This window comes from Lissotriton helveticus, chromosome 4_1 (genome assembly GCF_964261635.1).
Source record: "Lissotriton helveticus chromosome 4_1, aLisHel1.1, whole genome shotgun sequence".
NCBI classification, from domain to species: domain Eukaryota; kingdom Metazoa; phylum Chordata; class Amphibia; order Caudata; family Salamandridae; genus Lissotriton; species Lissotriton helveticus.
In genome coordinates, this window is record NC_136063.1 from 1,201,880,956 (window position 1) to 1,201,887,855 (window position 6,900).

Consider the following 6,900-nt stretch of genomic DNA (forward strand, 5'->3'; position numbering starts at 1 on the left):
CTTACACTCTGGCACTGAATAGCAGTGGCAGAGTGTCCAAAGCATCTAAACCAGCAAAAACGAAATCCAGCACAGCATCAAAAATACAGGAGGTAGAGGCAAAAAGATAGGGGAAACCACGTCAAAGATGCCAGGTCTAACACGTGTCCCCTCCAGCTGAAAGTGGGGAGAACTGCCCACCCTCTTGGGAGTTCTCTTCACTAAGGCGGAAAAACCTGGACAGACCATCAGCATTGGCGTGTTCTGTGCCAGGGCGGTGTTCCACAGTGAAGTCCATTCCCTGTAGGGAGATGGACCACCTCAACAGTTTTGGGTTCTCACCCCTCATTTGCATTAACCATCTGAGGGGCCTGTGGTCGGTCTGAACACGGAAGTGAGTCCCAAACAGGTAGGGCCTCAACTTTTTCAGAGCCCAGACCACAGCAAATGCCTCTCTCTCAATTGCACTCCACCTCTGTTCCCTGGGGAGTAGTCTCCTGTTAATGAAGGCTACCGGCTGGTCTCCTCCCTCCTCAGTGATTTGTGAGAGTACTGCTCCCACACCATGCTCTGAAGCGTCTGTCTGAACTATGAACTCACTGGAAAAGTCAGGTGCCTTGAGCACCGGCGCTGTGCACATAGCAGTTTTCAGGGTTTCAAAAGCAGTTTGGCAGGCGTCAGTCCAGTCAACTCTTTTGGGCAACTTCTTGGGAGTGAGTTCTGTCAAGGGGGCGACAATGGTGCCATATCCCTTGACAAAACGCCTGTAATACCCGGTGAGTCCTAAAAAGGCTCTCACCTCTGTCTGGGTCTTGGGGGGCTCCCAAGCCAGAATGGTATCAATCTTTGCCTGTAGGGGCGCCACCTGGCTGCTCCCCACCTGGTGTCCCAAATACACCACAGATCCCTGCCCTATCTGGCACTTGCTTGCCTTGATAGTGAGGCCTGCCCTTTGCAGAACCTTCAACACTTCACAGAGGTGTTGCAAGTGTTCCTCCCACGTGGAGCTGAACACAGCAATGTCATCCAGGTATGCGGTGCTGAATTCCTCCAGCCCGGTCAGTACCTGGTTAACCAGTCTCTGGAAGGTGGCAGGGGCATTTTTCAACCCAAAGGGCATGACTCGGAACTGGAAGTGTCCCTCTGGCATTGAAAATGCTGACCTCTCTTTGGCCCCATCAGTTAAGGCAATATGCCAGTACCCAGAAGTCAAATCAAATGTACTGAGGTACTGGGCAGCTCCCAACCGATCCACAAGCTCATCAGCTCTGGGGATGGGGTGTGCGTCAGTCTTCGTGACCGCATTGAGCCCACGGTAGTCCACGCAAAACCGGAGTTCTGGAGGGCCACCGGGCGTAGCAGCTTTCTTGGGCACCAAGACCACTGGGCTCGCCCAGGGACTGCTGGAGGGCTCAATCACCCCTAGCGCCAACATCTTGGAAACCTCTTCCTTGATGCTGGCCCTGACCTTGTCAGCTACCCTGTAAAATTTTTGTTTCACAGGCAGACTGTCTCCAGTGTCCACGTCATGGACGCACCAGTTGGTGACTCCTGGGGTCAGGGAGAACAGGGAGGAGAACTGACCCAACACTTGGCGACAGTCACTCTGTTGTTCTGGGGTCAGGGTGGGCGAGAGGACCACACCATCCACTGACCCATCTTGCTCGTTATCTGCCAGGAGGTCAGGGAGAGGATCACTATCCTCTTCCATTCCTGCATCTGTAGCCATGAGCATGGTTACTTCAGACCTCTCAAAGTGTGGTTTGAGGCGGTTCACATGCAAGACTCTCAGGGGCTGCCTGGGAGTCCTCTGGTTAACCAGGTAGGTTACCTCACTCTTCCTTTCCACCACCTCATATGGCCCAGTCCACTTGTCTTGGAGCGCACAAGGCTCCACTGGCGCCATCACACACACTTTCTGCCCTGGTTGAAATTCGCCCAGAGTGGTATTCTGGTCGTACCATCTTTTCATTTCTTCCTGGCTTGCTTCCAGGTTCGCCTGAGCGAGCTTCCTGAAGCGTTGTGTCTGGTTGCGAATGGCCAGCACATAGCTGAACACATCCTGGGGGGTTTTCCCACGGGACTTTTCCCAACCCTCCTTCACCAGTGAGAGAGGTCCTCTAACAGGGTGGCCGTACAGGAGTTTAAAGGGACTGAACCCTAAGGACTTCTGAGGCACCTCCCTGTAGGCAAACAACAGGCATGGTAACAAGACGTCCCACTTCCGTCTCATGGGCTCCGCTAGGCCCATAATCATACCTTTCAGGGTCCGGTTGAACCTTTCAACCAACCCATTTCCTTGAGGGTGGTAAGGAGTGGTAAAATTATAAGTTACCCCACACTCCTCCCACAGAGACTTCATGTACCTAGATATGAACTTGGTACCCTGGTCGGAGACCACCTCTCTGGGGAACCCCACACGGGAAAAGATCCCCATCAATGCACAGCCCACCACGGGTGCTGTGATTGTCCTGAGAGGGACTGCTTCCGGGTACCGGGTGGCATGGTCCACCAAGACCTGGATGAACCTGTTGCCTAAGGCTGTCTTGGGGTCCAGGGGCCCTACAATGTCTATGCCCACCCGCTCGAAAGGGGTGCTCACTACTGGGAAGGGTTGAAGGGGTGCCTTCAACTTTGTTCCAGTCTTGCCACTGGCTTGACAGGTTTGGCAAGATCCGCAAAAGGAACCAATGGGCTTTCTCATCTGGGGCCAGTGGAAGTGGGTGACAAGCCTGTTTAGGGTCTTGTCTTGCCCCAGATGTCCTGCAAGAGGCACGTCATGAGCCAGACCCATTAGGAAGTTTCTGAAGCGCTCGGGTACCACCAGCACACGGGCTGCACCGGGCTCAGCAAACTTAGGCTCGCTATATAACAAGTCATCTTCCCAGTAGATAAAGTGATCTCTGGCTGCTCCACCTGCTGCCTGATCTACAGCCTGTTGCCGCAGACCAATGAGGGAAGGGCATTCCTTCTGCGCCTTGCAGAACTCCTCCCTGGAGGGACCACCTTCCTGCTGCCAATGGGTCAGCTCAGGTAAGTCTCCCAGTTCGGCCACCTGTTCCCCTGTAGGTTCCAGGGCATCCCCCTCAGGTTCTGCTTCCTCCTGGACCGTGGGAACGGCTGGGGCTGGTTTCCCGCACCCTCTGCCTCTTCCTCTCCTGGCAGGTCTCTGGGCCACTGTTTCAGGCTTCAGTTCTGCTGAATCCCCCCTACTGGCTGTCATAGCACGTGTGGACACACAGATCCAAGCAGGTAACCCCAACATCTCCAAGTGAGTTCTGTGTTCTACATCCTTCCATGGAGAACTCTCCAGGTCGTTACCTAACAGACAGTTTACAGGCAAGGCATCACTGACAACTACCTCCAAGAGACCAGAGACTCCCCCCATTCAAAGGGAACTGTCAGCTGCCACTACAGGGCGGAGTACACCAGGGATGATTTGCTCTTCAGACACCCACTGACACCTCACGGATGTCACGCTGGCTCCTGTGTCTCTCAGAGCCTCAATCTCCCTCCCATTGATGGTCACCTTCTGCCCATATTTCTTAGTGTTAGAGGGCAGTAAGGTTTCCTGGACCACCTCTTGGTCTCCTAGAGAGACAAGGGTCATAACCGCTAGCTCCCCCCAGTCACTAGAAACCAAATCCCCTCCCAAAGCTACACTAGCTAACGCCGGGGCGGGAGCACCAGTGGGTGCGGTCTTCTTCTTGGGACAACTTGGAGCAATGTGGCCCACCTCATTGCAGTGATAGCAGGTAGGGGGGCCCTGCCTATTCCTTCTATCTCTATTGTCCCGCCTGCCCTTAGAGGGCCATGGCTGTTTAGGTTTGGGGGGTTGGGATTCCTTTCCCTGGGAACTATTTTGGGGCCCTTCTGAGTACTCCTTTTGGTTACCCTTGTCCCCCCCACTCTTCTCCTGGGGACCCTGCCCACCTTTGGCTGTGGTACCCACAATTCCTCTGTGGACCCTGGTACTGGTCCAGCGGTCCGCCTCCTTAGCAAGCTCAATGGGGTCTGTCAGCTTGCTGTCTAAAAGATGCTGGCGCAGCTCTGGAACACAAAGACTACTCAAGTGCTCCCAACTGATTAAATGCAACAACCCCTTAAAATCAGTTACTTTACTGCCCTTCATCCAACCTTCCAGTGCACGTGAGTATGAATTCACACACTCCATCCAAGTCTCAGACTCTTTCTTCTTGAAGTTCCTAAACTGCAGTCTGTACTGCTCTGGAGTAAGGCCATACCTGAGACATAAGGCTTCCTTCATATTGGGGTAGGTCATGGCACCTGCTAATTCTAAGGGCTCTAGAGTACTCCTCCCAGAAGCCTCAAAATGTTTCCACAGGCCCGCCCCCCAATGCTGTTCAGGCACACCATTCATCCTCAATGCAATCTCATACGAAGTGAACCAGGCATAAATATCCTCACTCCTATGGTAATTCTGCACCAGGTCCTTGGGAATGTATACTTTACCCCCCTGCACTGGCTGCGCGCTGCCACCATAAGAACTGGCATCCACCTCCTTGGCTTTAAGATCCAGTTCTCTCATGCTCAACTCATGAGCCAAAAGCAATTTCTTCTCTTCCAAGGCACGGGCACATTTGCTCTCCTCCGCCGCCTTTTCTCTCTCTTTATCCATTTCAAATTGCTTCATTTTCATTTTCATTTTCAGAACTTCCAACTCATATTCTCTGACTCTCTGATTTTCCTGTAACTCTTCTGGGCTGAGGCCCCTGCTGGAATGGTTGCTGCCAGCTCCTGAGCCTCCTCTGCCCACTGGCAGATCTGCAACTTGAAAACTATTCTCTACATTCACATCATCATTTCCCTCTTGCACCTCCCAATGGGCTTTCAAGATTTTCTGCAGCTCCTCTTTCCTGGCGCCTCTTGTGGGGCACCCAAATTGCTGTCAGAAGTGCTTAAGATATTTTGCTGGGTAGGAATACAAATCCTCAATGGAAAACTCTGGCATTACTTCTGCCCCCTCACTGAGCGCCTTTCCTTTTGCAGCCATGATGCTTTGAAGAGTTACTCAAAAATAGAATCAAAAATCAAAAACCAGTAGTATGCGGTGGCGTAGTGGCCTGCACTCACTAGTGATGTACACCAATTACTGTGGGTCAAGTACAAATACAAGTTCAAATCCCACCGCCTGACCACCAATGTTAGATCTGGGGGTCTCTAGTTGGCAGAGGTAGGTACCACTGTCCAAATAGGGACCCTTGCTTCTAGTCAGGGCAAGGAGATAACCCTCTGAGATAACCCCTGCTCACCCTCTAGGTAGCTTGGCACGAGCAGTCTAGGCTAACCAGAGGCAATGCGTAAAGTATTTGTACCAACACTCACAGTAACACAGTGAAAACACCACAAACTGACTCCACAACAGTTTAGAAAAATAAAGTATTTTTAATCTAAACTACACAAGACCAAAACGACAAAAATCGAACATACACAGTTCAAGAATATGGTTTCAAAAGAGTTCTTAAGGTTGCGTTAGAATTCTCTACGTTGCGATAGAATTCTCTACTGATGCGTGAAAAGTTCACAGTTGCGTCACGTTTACTCACAGTACCTTTTAGTTGCAACAAAATTCCAAAAGCAGAAGCTGGTGCGGTGGAAAACAAGCGATGCGTTGCTCCTGAGACCCTGGGGAGGCGATGCGACAGCCCCGCTGCAGCAGCGGGCGTGTTGCGACGAATCCGGTCTGTATGGGGAGGAAGGCCACTTGTATGGATGCCGATGCGTAGGTTCCGTAGGAAGTCTGTTCTCGCAAAGGCACGATGCGACGATCTCGTAGGGGCTGCGACGATCTCCAGGGCGACGATGCGCGGTCCAGCGGGGATCCTCTCTCTCGCAGCTCCTCGATGCGTTGATTCTGCGACGATGCTCGCAGCAACGTGATGCGGTCCGCAAGCAAGCGGTGCGGCGATCTCACCCAGCGATGACAGGCTCTGCGACGATACTCGCAGCGATGTTCGATTCTCCCGCACCTATCTGGTGCGTCCCGCAAACGAAGGATGCGACGTCTCTGGCAGCGGCGTCAGGCGCTCCGACGATCTCGACCTCCGTAGCGGCGGGAAACTTCTCGCACTGTCGGGGATGCGCTCCGCAAGCGAGCGATGCGACACTTTTCAAGTTCAAAAGTCACTCAAGCTTAGTTTCAAGCTTCCCAGCTCAGGTACAACTTCCAGAGGCCCCACAACTGGATCAAGCACTCTAGGAAGGACAGAACTCTCTCAGCAGAGTTCAGGGAAGCTGGGGGTGAAGTCCTTTTGTTCCTGGGACTTCAAAACAGGGAGCCAGCTCTTCTCAGGCCCTTGGAGATTCCTTCAAGACAGGGGGCACAGCTCAGCAGCAAAGTCCTTCCCCTCTCTTTGGCAGCAAAGCAACAGGTCAGTCCAGCAGAGCAACAGCAGGACAATCTTTCTTCTTCAGTTTCAGCTTTCTCCTTGGCAGAGGTTCCTTCTTGATTTCCAGGATGATCTAATTTTCTGTTGTCAGGGGTCCTGTACTTATACCCCTAAAGTCTTTGTTCTCTTGGTGCATGTGGGCCCTGAGCCCGGTCTGAACCAGTTCTGGGTGGATCCTGAGCACTTTGTTTTGCTGGCTGCATCTTTCCTTTCAGAGTGAGGGGCAGGGTCCTCAGCCGCCCAGCAGGGGGGTGGAGCCAGCATTGTGGAAGGCAGGCACAGCCCTATTCAGCCCAGGTGCTAACTCCTCCCACCACTCCAGTTGCAAATGCAGTCATTCAGCCTAGTGCTGACTCATCCAGCCTTCTGGGGAATCCCCCAGCCCCTGTCACTCTCAAACCAGACAGTCAATACACAAACAGGCTCAGGCACACAGAAGGGTCAGACAAGAGAACAGCAACTTTCTAAAAGCGCTGTTCTCAAACACAGGATTTAAAAACAACCTTTCCTA